Here is a 13,174-nt window from a genome sequence, read left to right on the forward strand (position 1 = left end):
CACACACAACTCAAATTGCCCAAATCAATTAACAAGACATTCTATATTTTCATTTAAATAAAATTTTCCATTCCTGCACATAATAAATATTATTGATTGCATAATTGAAATAACATAACATATTCATCAATTCAAATTAAAATACTAGAATAGTCATCATAATGCAGGCATATACCTAAGCATAATAAACATAGAACATAGTGAATTATCTAAATGCATATAGCCTAATCATCAAGGTACCATAGATAACATCATCATCATCATAAGATGAAACATCTCATAGCATCATTAGTACAAATCAATGTTTAAATAGTCAAACAATGTAGTAAGTCTCAAATCACTGGGTGTCAAAACATGAGCATATCAACTGATCTTAATTTCCATTAAGACACCTAAACCATGAAACCTTAATTCATATCCATCATCATAATCATATAAATCTATAATTTTCTATCACCTAGTTATGCAGATGTATCCTAAGAAAACACACACAATGTTTATGATTTAAACCATAATTATCATAATGTCCTCTATATGGTTTCAAGCAATAACTGTGACAATTTCTCATAATGTCACATTTTCATGCTCCTTTATCCATTCAAATCTCCTATAAAAGATTTAACAAGACATTCATATTTAAATAAGCACATATCAAGAGGGGTCTTACAAGATTATCTCATGTAAATTTTGGAAATTTGGTTATTATTAGTAAGATGAAAAGAGTAAGAGATTTTCCAAAACTAAAGAAACCTAAAAATGCTATGTGTAAACAATGTCAATTAGGAAAAATGACAAAGTCTAGTTTCAAGAGAAAGACATATTCATTTGATAATGTATTGAAATTGGTTCATATTGACCTATGTGAACCTATCGGTGTTCAAAGTCATTGTAGAAACAAATATTTCATTATATTTTTGAATGATTACTCTAGAATGATGAATGTGATGTTTCTTAAAGAAAATTTGATACTTTTCAATTATTTAAGTGGTATTTGGCTAGAGTTGAAAAGGAGATAAGAAATAGTTTGAAGTGCTTAAGATCTAATAGAGGTGGTGAATTTTGCAATAATAGAGGAATCAAAGGATAGATGTCAGCACCTAGAACCTCTCCTCAAAATGGGATAGCTGAAAGGAGAAATAGATCAATCATGGAATATGCTAGAAGATTGATGATGGAGAAAAATGTGTCAGAAGAATATTGGAGAGAAGTTGTAAGTATAATTGTTTATACTTTAAAAAGAGTACAAGTCAAGAAAGGTACAAATACTACACCTTTTGAACTATGATATGGGTATTATCCTAATATAAAGTATTTCAAAGTTTTCTAAAGCAAATTTTACATACTTAAGGATAATTGAAATGGAAAACTTGATGCTAAAAGCAATGAAGGCATATTCCTAGGTTATTCTACTAAGAGAAAATATTTTAAGTGATTGAACTCTAACACTAACAAAGTTATGGGAAGTGTGAATGTGAAAGTAGATGAATATATGAAAAAAATAATGAAGTTGGATGCAAAATAGAACCCAAGGATTACAATTCATTCATATATGTGAATAATAGTTCTTCGAGCACCCCACTTGAACAAGAGAACAAAGCTTCAAATCTACAATAGAATGGAAATGTCAAGTTGTAACAATTAGTTGTCAAGTGGTAGACAATGGGTATCAAGCAACAACAAAATGATACCAAGACACATGTAGAGGAAGTTGAACATTAGGAAGACAATGCTGAGCATTGAGAACATGAATCATAACCTAAGTTAGAGAGAGATAATGAACCTAAAATCATTGTTCAAGATGAACTTGTTAAAGAATAAAGAAGAAAAAATATTTTACTAGAAAAATATGTGAGAAGACATCATGCACCTAAGAAAATCATTGGAGATAAAGAATATGGTCTTATGAAAAGAAAAAGAATCAGAAGTTATACATGCTTACTTTGTGAGTTTGAGCCCAAATCTTTAAAATATTCTTTGGAGAATGAGGATTGGATACAAGAAATGAATGAATAAATTGAGATGATTGAAAAGAGAAAAACATGGGCATTAGTACCTATACTAAAGAAAAAAATGTTATTGGAACAAAGTAGGTATTTAGGAAGAAGTTGAATGAGAAAGGTGAAGTCGCAAGGAACAAGGATAGATTGGTATGCAAAGGATATGCACAAGAAGAAGGTACTGACCATGGGGAAATAATTTCCCCTATAGAAAGACTAGAAAGAGTTAGAATACTACTTATATATTCTACTTACAAAGGATTTAAGGTATACCAAATGGATGTCAAATCTGCATTTCTAAATGGGATGCTTGAAGAAGAAGTACACATAGAGTAGCATGAAGGACTTTTTGACACCAACAAGAATAATGTGGTGTGTAAATTGTACAAGGCTCTATATGGTTTGAAACAATCCCCTAGAGCATGGAATGAAAGATTGCACAATTATTTGGTGAAGTTTGGATTTGCAAGAACCAATGACAACAATAATCTATATTTGGAGGCTGGCAAGAACAATAAGGTATTGCTATCATAAATTTTTGTTGATAATTTCATTTTTGGAAGCAAGAAAGCATTATGCAAATCATTTTTTGATGAGATGAAGAAGGAATTTGAAATGTCTATGTTTGGTGAGATAAAATTCTTTGTTGGTTTATAATTATATCAAATGAAGCAAGGTGTCTTCATTACTCAATCCAAATATATCAAGGAATAATTGATTTTTTTTGGAATGGAAGATTCAAGAGTAGTTAGTACACCTATGTCCACTAGACATAAGTTATCTAAGAATGATGATTCTACTTATGTGAATAGACATTGTATAGAAAAATGATTGGAAAACTACAATGAGATATCTAAAAGGAACAAAATTCTATGGATTGAATTACAAGAAGAATGATAAGTTTGAGCTAAAGGTGTTCACTGATTATGATTGGGTAGGAAATATTGATGATTGTATAGAAAGAGCACAAGTAGAGGAACATTCTTTCTAGGAAAGATAGTAGTTTCATGGACAAGAAAGAAGCAGAACTAAATTTCTCAATCAACAACCGAAGCTAAATATGTGGTAGTAATAATAAATTGTTCAAATATCATATGGATCAAGAAATTGTTGAAAGGTATGGAGAAAGAAATTATTGATGTAATGGTAATCTATTTTGATAACACTAGTGCTATTAACATATCAAATAATCCTATGATGCACACAAAGACAAAGCATACTGCTATCAATTATGATTACTCGAGAGAACTAGTTCAAGACAAAGAAGTGAAATTGGGGCATGTGAACACTAAGGGGAAAATAGATGATATATTCACTAAATATTTACCTAAAGATGCTCATGAATATCTAAGAGGTAAACTAGGGGTGATTCCCCTAGAAAAAGCTTCTTAAGCTAAAATGGTGTTATGCATCAAATGTGTTGATTAAATTATCTTACAAGTTGATGTAGACTAACCTACCTTAGGAGTTTCCTAAGGTAGTAGTGATGAAGAATGATAGAATCATGTTGTATCACTCATATAAAGATGATAGAAGATGAATTCATAACTGACATGAAGATATCTACATGGAAAAGTTGCATGAGTTGAAATATCTTTGACATTATTGTCCAAGAGAGAGAGAATGAAAGATAGTTACCCATGCAACAAAAGAGAGATGTTGTGAAGAAGTTATCATAAGAAAGAGGGAGAAAATGAAAGGAATTATTATTGTTAGCAATACAAAAGACTCTGATTGATTTCATTATATGATATGATAAAGGGAGCATATGTGTTGCATATTAGAGCTACATGGATGAGAATCAAAATGAAAATAAAGAAAGAGATTGTTGAACATAGAGATGTGAATAAAAATGAAAATAAGGATATTAATGAAGATATGATAGTATACAAAGAGGGGGTTTTCTTGACTTAGTACATGTTTTGGATTGTCTATTAACTAGAGGGGTTGTCATCAATACCAAAGAGGGAGATTTTTGGAAACTACTATTGGAACAATTTTTATGTTGTCATTGATGTCAAACCTTATTGGTAAGATAATTTTATATCTAATCCAAGTGTCATAGCTATATGATTGATGAAGAGGATTTGAGAAGTTGGTCATAACAAAAGTATCTAGGAAAGGTTGAGTTATGAAAAGGAAACTACAAATGGATAATTGATTAGTTAGAATTTGACAAGATAAAGTGATTGTTTAAATCATACTAGAAGAGAGGAAGACATATGTACTAAAGCCTTAAAGAAGAAATCAAAGATAGAACAAATGCATAGGCTTGACTGATAAATAAAACAAAAGATTGAGGAACTTGAAGTTTACATCAAGTGATGCTAGTGTCAATTAAGCCACAATATGTACTAAGTAGAAATAATGTTGACTGAGTATTAGTATTGACTGAGTGATAGTATATGTGCTGAGAAATAAATCTAGTAGTGACTAAGTGTCAAAACATAATGTTGGCCAAGGAACAACATTTTGACAGTTTATGAGAAATCATAATTTCTAGCTGACAAAGTTGATTTCTTGGAATATGGAAAGCATGTTGAGGATAAGGGTGGATGACCTGAAACATTTAAATCAAGGAAAACCTTGATTGTGCATTTCTATGTAAGGATTCATGAAGAATTTTCTACAAAAAGAAAATGATGAACAATAAGGTGGACAGATTCATTGAATGTGTTGAATCTAATTGTAACTCTAAGATCTATAGTGTTGGTGTTTAAATGGAAAAAGATCAGAATTGCCTATTTAAGGAGGTACAAGGGAAAAAATCAAGCATATGATTAAAGGTTGGAGTATTATTTGATGTTATTGACTAGAAAATTTAAACAAAAGGATGAGAAGAGTTCAAAAGAGGAGAAGTGTGTTGCTTGAAGGGTTGCCAAGAAAATTAGAGATTGAGATAACAATGAAGGCCAGATAGTGGATCAAGATTTGAGCCAAGTTGAGATCTATATTTGCAAAGTGAGTTGTATTTGTCAGATCAAAACCTATTGTTACTTTCTAACCATTGTATTAGTATTTGAAATCCTTTAATCAAGGTTGACCTAATAGTCATATGTAAATCCTTTAATCAAGGTGACATTCTAATGAAATGTTCTAAAGTCCTCTAATAAGGCCACTATTAACATTGTGATTAAATTATTTTACAAGGTCACATTTAATAGTGTGTTTTGTAACCTTTAATAGGGTTGGATCCTAATAGAGCTCAGTTCAGAAGAGTGAAAAGTTGGTGACATATTACTGGCGGTTTTTCCAAAATTGGGTTTTTACATTAAATCCTAGTGTCAAACTTGTGTGGATGTTATATCTGGTAATTTACTATTAATGTTTACATTTTGCAAATCTTTTATTTTTAGGACAAATAGTTGATGTTACTGAAAGTTGACTATAGAGACCGAGCCATTGAATGATATGATCAAAAGTTGTTTAAGTGTTTGTTTGTTTAGTTGGTACATCTTGACCTTAGATAACTGATTCATACCCTCTTTAAATTATTCTAAAATTTATAACAAGTTTCTTTTACAACTATCAAATATTCAATCTTTCTCATACCAAGAATTATGTGTTACTGTGAAAGATATTGGAATGGAATATCAAGCAATTGATGCTTGTCCCAATGATCATATATTTACTATAAAAAATATAAATTTCCAATATAATTTAGTAAATGTGATATGAGTAGATATACACCAAATCAAATAACAAAAAAGGCGTCTCACAATTTTCTTCATCACATCCATATTATTCCATGTTTGCAATGATTATTTGAGTGTAGTAGCTTGGTGCAAATTGTGGATTACCATGCATGAAATAGAAGTCAAGATAACATTATTTAAATGCCTTTAGATGGTTCAACATTTATAGACATAGATAAAAAGTGGCCACACTTAAAAGAAGAACCTTCAAATTGCAGGGTTTCATTGGCAGCGGATGATGTCAATCCATTTGGAGAGTTGAGATTCGTTTTACTCGATGTGTCCTATTTTATATATAATAAATAAGCTTCCTCCATGGATGTGAATAAAGAGGGAGCACACTATGTTGTCAATGATTATTCTAGGTATTTTATTATTTAATAGCATCTACACATTATAAGTCTTGTCAAAAAATGGTCACAATAATTATGTAATGTTATTGTTGTTAATTCAACTAGGTAAGTACTAAGTTAAATATATGAATGTATATATTGAGCCTCTCCATCTATGACATCTCTAGACCAATTGGACAAAGACAATTTAAATTCTATGTAATGCTTTTGTGGATAATACATGATGCCCCAAAGCTAACAAATTTTTGTGGTATGTTATGTGAATTCAAGTTGCACATGATCATTATAATTATCAAAATTAACATATTTTATCCAATAGTATCATAATTGTGTAGGTCTTCAAACAAAGGAAAAATTTGTATGTCTAGTTTGTGGTCCAAATATGAAATCTCATCATTCAAAAAGTTTAGGAAAGTGGGTGTTTGATGAGTATAAACACTTCCTCTAAAGAAATCATAAGTACCAAACCACCAAAAAAGATATTTTCAATAAGGAAGGGAGACTACATCAAAGACATGAAGAATAACACCTCGCCTATGGAAGTTGTATTATAATAGAATTACTTGTCAAGGTAATGGCATTCTATGCAATGGTTTATGTTTAGAATTTATATATATTTTTTGTGTTTTATTTGTTGATTGTGTAATTGACGATCATGACAATCGCCAAGGCATTACTAAGAACCTTCTAAATAGACTAAAATTTTTTTGTTAAGAAAAACAAGTTTTACAAGGATCTTGAAACCCAAGAGTTAAAACACATCGTAAGGCTGATAATAAGTAGTTAAAGCCTAGCCAGTAAAAGAAGGCCAACCAAAGGGCCAATTCAATTGATAGACAAAAAGCTAAAGGCTGATAATAAGAAGATAATACCCAGCCAAAAAATGAAGGCCAACCTAAAGGCCAGTACAACAGACTAACAAACCAACTAGACAAAAAACTACAACAATCTTATAGTCTAAAAGATAGAAAAAGAAAAACCATTGTTATTCCTTTGTCTTTCTCTTCAGCTCCTACATCATTTCTGCTACTTCATAGGCTGTGGTAATCTCCTCAGCCATCTATTCCTGGTTCTTCTGACTATCCCACCCCATGCTATTAAAGGTAATGTTAGTAGTCACTTCCTCTTCCATCCTAGCTCTTTCACTGTCTTTTTCCTCATTTTCATCCAGAAGACCCCTTGTTTTCAACATTCCAATAAGGGATGAGATATTATCATTGATAGAAGTGAGAATGGTAATCATCTAATTTGCTAGATTATGGTTGTATTTTTCCAAATTGTGGATTCTCTTCTCAGCCAAACTAAGTCGATCCCCCTGATTATTAAAATTACCACAATCTGGTGTTTTCTTTTTGTGTTCTAGTTGACCTATTTTTTCTTTGAACTCCTCCAACTCATGGTAAAGCCATTTGATTGACCTAAAATTGTTAATCATGTTGTTCCTAACATTATTAAGAAAATTCATGCCAATCTCCCTTGCATTATCTATTATGGCCACCATTGCTAGATCAATGAGGTCCTCTAACTAGAGTTGACCCTATTTTTCTTCTTAAATTTGTGGGTTCATTTCCTCTCTTACTATACCCATTTTGGAGGTTCTTACATTAAAGTTTATCCAAGCCATGAGCCTATCCTTAATAACCACCTCTCCTCCCTCACCATTTTTCTTCTCCTTGTCCTATTCTTGAGGATGAATAGGGGAAAGAGGAATGGTAGAAATCTTCGACCTAGAATTTGCAATCCCCTCTACATCCTTCTCTTTTGGCCTCCTCTATTTCTTAGCCATCAGCTTTCCTAAATTAGTTTCTGCCTCCTCTTCAACCTCTTCATTAGTTTTTATATCATCCCCTTCCTCATTATACTCTTCATCTACCTGGCCTGATGATTTAGACCCATGTCCTCTAGGGCTCTTCTTGCTCAGGGTTTTTATTGACAAAGGTGACTTCTTGTCTAAATCCTTGGCCTTTTTTGTAGGTGTAATGTTCTCTTCACCCTTCAAACTAATAATTTGGACATCCTTCAAATTAGACAAGAAACTAGAGCATCCCATATCCACAAAACCATCTGTGCCCTACAGGGGGGGTTTTGCTTATGGTTTGAGCCTTGAAATGCTCATAAATTAGAAGCAATAACCCCTCATGTAGGGCAAAATATGCTGAAGGTTTCTTCTTATGCCCAAAAATACTCTTATACATGGAAGTATATAAATAGAAAAGGGAAAAAATCTTGACACCATAGCGAAAGTGATTGAGTAAGACAAAGTGATGTATTCTTACTCTATTAAATCTAGTGTCCAAAGAAATATGCTCTATAATGGCATGTAAAACATACCTCGATAGCTTCTTGATAGAATTCATTTCATATCAAGTTTCACACTTTATCAGTTCATTTCTCTCCTTTGTATTCTTTGCAAATTCCTTCATAGCATTCACTGACATCTTCTTGTCCATATAAAACTTCATCCCCTCTGCCAGAATTTTAGTTACTAGAGAAATGATTTACTTGGTGACCTAAAACAAAACCCCATCCACTTTCACCCTTCTATCCTTCTATGAATCCACCATGCTATCAGTGATTTCAAGGTCAAAACCATGAAGTTTTTAAATGTAGTTGGCTATACCACTCTTCTCTAGCTTTTCCCAGACTTCCATCCTTTGCTTCCATTTTTCTGCTTCACCAATAGGTTCCTTCCTAATTCTTTCCCCACTATTTTTGTATTTTCAACGCTCACAATTCTCATAAACCCTGACTTTCGATAACCCTTCTCTAACCTTTGAAAACCCTGATGGCCACCTCTCTAATAATTGCCAATATGTCTTTCTTTATCCCCAAAATGGTAAAGAAAGAGAAAGAATTTGACCCAAGAATGTGTCAATGTGACACTGATAACCTCATCTGACTCCTTGGATAATTTAGTAGGTTTCCCTACTATGAGAAGATGAAAAATATGCATTTTTTTTAATACTATATTGAAAAGAATATAGCAGAGACATAGTGGAAAATAATAGATGGAAGGTGTGACAAAGGAAAAATGTCAAAATTTGTAATGGCATTCATGAATCCAATCATGCACTAAAATTTTTATTGATTCAAATAGAAATGGAGATGAAATTAATATGAGTGCCCTTCCTTAATTATTAACAAAGAAACAAAGTGATGTCATAAAATAAGTCATATGAAAAATTCAATTTCCTATAGGATTTTCTGCAAGCATAAGCAATTTCATATGAAAGAAAGGTGAATTTGGACCAAGCTTGAAAATGCATGATTGGCATATCTTCATAAAGTTAAGTTGTGTTCTTCTCTGTTTATAATATATTTGTAAAATTATATGTACCCTTTATTTTATTAGATTAAAAAATAATGAAATGATCAATTTATAATTATTGTAATACATGCTACCACTATCTCTCCCTAAGAACTTTGAAAATAATATCAAACAAGTGATATATGATCTTGGAAAATGCATGAGGTAAGTAGTGATATCTATTCAATTTTATGTATGTATTTATTATATTTATGATTTTTTTTTCTTTTTATGTAATATATCTCATTGTCTTGTATTTATATATTTTTGTATTTTGAATCTCTTGTAGGTGGTTATCATTTAAGGAAATCCATAAAAAAGATATTAAATATTGGAAGATAAGAATTCCTCATCTAATGTGTTAAATGCAAAAGTGTCTAGCTTCAATTTTTTTCAGTGGACAAGAACAATACCTCATACACCAAGTTGAGGAGATTGAGTTGTGTGGACATGTACAAACTAGGTCAATGTGGATGGTTGAGAGACACTTGAAATATTTTAAGGATTTGTTTGAAAAAGAGATTATCCTAAGGGTTCTATGGTAGAGGGATATATGGCATACCAAACTATGGTGTATGTTATTCAATATCTTCCTAGTCTTCTACCAAAGACCCATATAGATTGCTTTTGGGATCCTGGTCCCCAATTAAAAAATTAAAAGTAGAGTACTTGGTGGGGAAAGGTAGATTGAGAAAAGTGAGAGGTAATAAATTATAAGATATTATTGTAGTTAATACATTCTTAAACTACTAAATCAAATTGGTTGTAAGTCATATATTTATTTTTTGTATAGCTTTTCAAGAGGTGGGTTATGGAATAGTGTCACCATCTATGACATCTCTAGATCAATAGGACAAAGACAATTCCATTTAATGATTGTATGGAAAATACATGATGCCCCAAGGATAACACATTTGTGTGGTATGTTATGGTGAATTCAAGTTGCATGTGATAATTCTAATTATTAAAATTAACATATTTAATCAAGTTGTATCATTATCTTGTAGGTCTTCAAACAAAGGAAAAATTTGCATGTTCCCCAGTTCCTAGCCCAAAGATGAAATATCATCATTCAAAAAGTTTAGGAAAGAAAGTTTTTGATGAGTACAGGCACTTCCTCTATAGAAATCATAAGTATCGAACAACCAACAAACATATTTTTGATGGGGAAGGAGAGACTACATCAAAGACACAAAGAATGATACCTCACCTATGGAAGTTGGATTATAATAGAATTACTCATCAAGGTAATGGTGTTCCACATAATGGTTTATGTTTAGAATGTATATATTTCTATTATGTTTTGTTTGTTGATTGTGTAATTGATGATCATGAACGTCATCAAGGCATTACTAAGTGCCTTCCAAAGGGAATAAAATGTTATGCTAGACAATTTAGTAGGTTTCCCTACTATGAGAATCTACAAAATATGTGTTTGTTTTATACTATGCATAATGGAAAAATGTAATAGAGACATTGCGAAAAGTACTGGATGGAAGGCATGACCAAAAAAAAAAGGTCAAAATTTGTAGTGATGCTCATGCATCCAATTAGGGTATTTTTTAGTGGTGAATATTCGTAATTTTTGTAAATTTTAGAATTTTTTGCTAGTAATTTGGCTAATAATTTAAGATTTAATGCAACCTAAATCACCACATTTTTATTAAATTTAGTTCTAAAATATTCAAAATCACTCAATAATTTATTTTATTAAAAAAATTAAACTCAAAGATTTGCCACAATATTCGATACATGATTAGATTTGATTCATCTAAATATTATATATTATTGAAGAAATTATAATTAATTCACCAAAAATTATCATAATTATTAGTTTTTGATTAGGAAAACAGGTTTTACAAGGATCGTAAAACCCAAAGTTTTACAGTAGAAAACAACTTAAAGTAGAAAAGATAGAAAAAAAGCTGCCTCAAAAGGCCAGAAACAAAAAGGCCCGAAGCCTAAGAAACAAAGGCTAGGAATAGAGCCTGGGGGACAGACTAGTGTCCCTTCTTTTCTATTGCCTGCAGGGTTTCTGCAATTTCACTTTCCTTCTGGTTGGCCTCTTCCTCCTAGATCATGGGGAGGAAATGCATCTGGTCCCCCTGACTTTCCTGGATTCCAGTCTCTTTCTGAGGATCTTCTCGACTAGTTTCGTGCTCTGTACTCTGCTCCATGTTCCCCACAAGATTGACATTGGTCAGATAGTCCCCCAGATTAACAATGTTTTCATTCAAGGTATGGAGGGTATCCACAATCTGTTTAGTCACAATCTGGTGGATGGAATCCAGCCTTTGGACCTTCTGCTCGAGTCGGGTGATTCTGTCCTCCTGATTGTCTCTGGGGTCCTAGCTTCTATCTTTTTTCTGGTTGCCCACCTGGTCTTTACTACCTTTGGCCTCATGATCTTTGAAATCCCCACTGTTGTTGGTCTGGTTGGACCTATCCTTCAGAGTCTCAATTTTTTGAAAAAGCCACTTAATGGAGCAGAAATTGTCAATCAGGTTGTTCTTTGCATTGTTGAGAAAGTTGAAACCTGTTTCACAAACATTTTCAGAGAGAACCAGAAGAGTCAGGTCAAGGAGCTCATCATAGTGGGTGCTACTGTCGAGATCCCCCAACACTTGGATTTTAGCAGGTTCTCTAACAATGCCCATATTGACCCTATCCACATTGAAATTGCTCCAAGCTCTTCTCTTATTTTTCCTGATGGCCTCCCCCCCCTTTTCAACCATGATTTCTATCATCTCTTCTGGGAGCGAAATGGGGACTTCCAGGGGGGAGGTGGGCGTAGTAGGGCTGGGGGGAAAATCAGCATGGTCACTAAGATGATCATGGGTTGGGGTATGGTCCAATTCTCTTTTCTTGGGGTTATCCTAGGTTACCAAGGGGGTCACCTCCTTCTTGTCATTATTTTGTCCTTGTCTGCGACCAAATTCGCGTCCTCCGACTCCGTATCTGACTCATCACTAGACTCCTTAGGATGAGGGGAAGGGGGGTTAGGGGGAGGGCACTTGGGGCTCTTCCTACTAGGGAAGCAAGGAGAGGGATTGGCTTTTGGGGTTTCAGACTTGATAGATTTCACAACGCACACTTCCCCTGAATCTGAGCTGGTAGTGTCCTTCGAGGAGCCACCCAAAACCCCAATGGACTTGACTCTTGTTTGGGTTTTCAGAAACTCCAAAATGAGGAGCAGAAGACCTTCGTCAAGGGCGAGGTTCTTGACAGGACATTTCTTGTAACTCTCTATATTCTTAGTCATAGAAGTATAAATATAGAAAGGAAAGGAGATTTTCACTTTATGTCTAAAATGATTAAGTAGAACAAAATGATGGGTCCTAACTCTATCAAACTTGGGCTCCAAAGTGAAATAATCTATGATCATCCTTAGAACATGCCCCCAGATCTTCTTGATGGACTCAATGTCATTGTAGGTGTCAATCTTTACCAATTTGGTTTTCTCCTTGTCATTCTTGATGAAAGCGTTGACAACATTGGCGAACATCTTCTTATCCTTGAAGAAGCTCATGCCTTCCTGGGAGAAGCCTGTCACCTTCACAATGAGACCCTCTGTGATTTGGTAGGAGCCACCATCAATTTTGACCTTTCCGTTGTGCTAGGTTTCAACCATAATCTTGGTAACCCCCGCATCAAAACCATGGAGCCTCTCCATGAAGCTGGTTATGCCGCCCTTCTGGAGTTTTTTCCAAACCTTCCCTTTTTCTTTCCAGCTCTCCGTTTCTCCCCATGGCTCTCTTCTAATCCTTTCTCCCACCATTGCGATATTATTCCTCTCTAACCCTAAACCCTTAATAGAATTAC

Source organism: Cupressus sempervirens, chromosome 10, assembly GCF_028749045.1.
Source record: "Cupressus sempervirens isolate cs-2001-9-10 chromosome 10, ASM2874904v1, whole genome shotgun sequence".
NCBI lineage: Eukaryota > Viridiplantae > Streptophyta > Pinopsida > Cupressales > Cupressaceae > Cupressus > Cupressus sempervirens.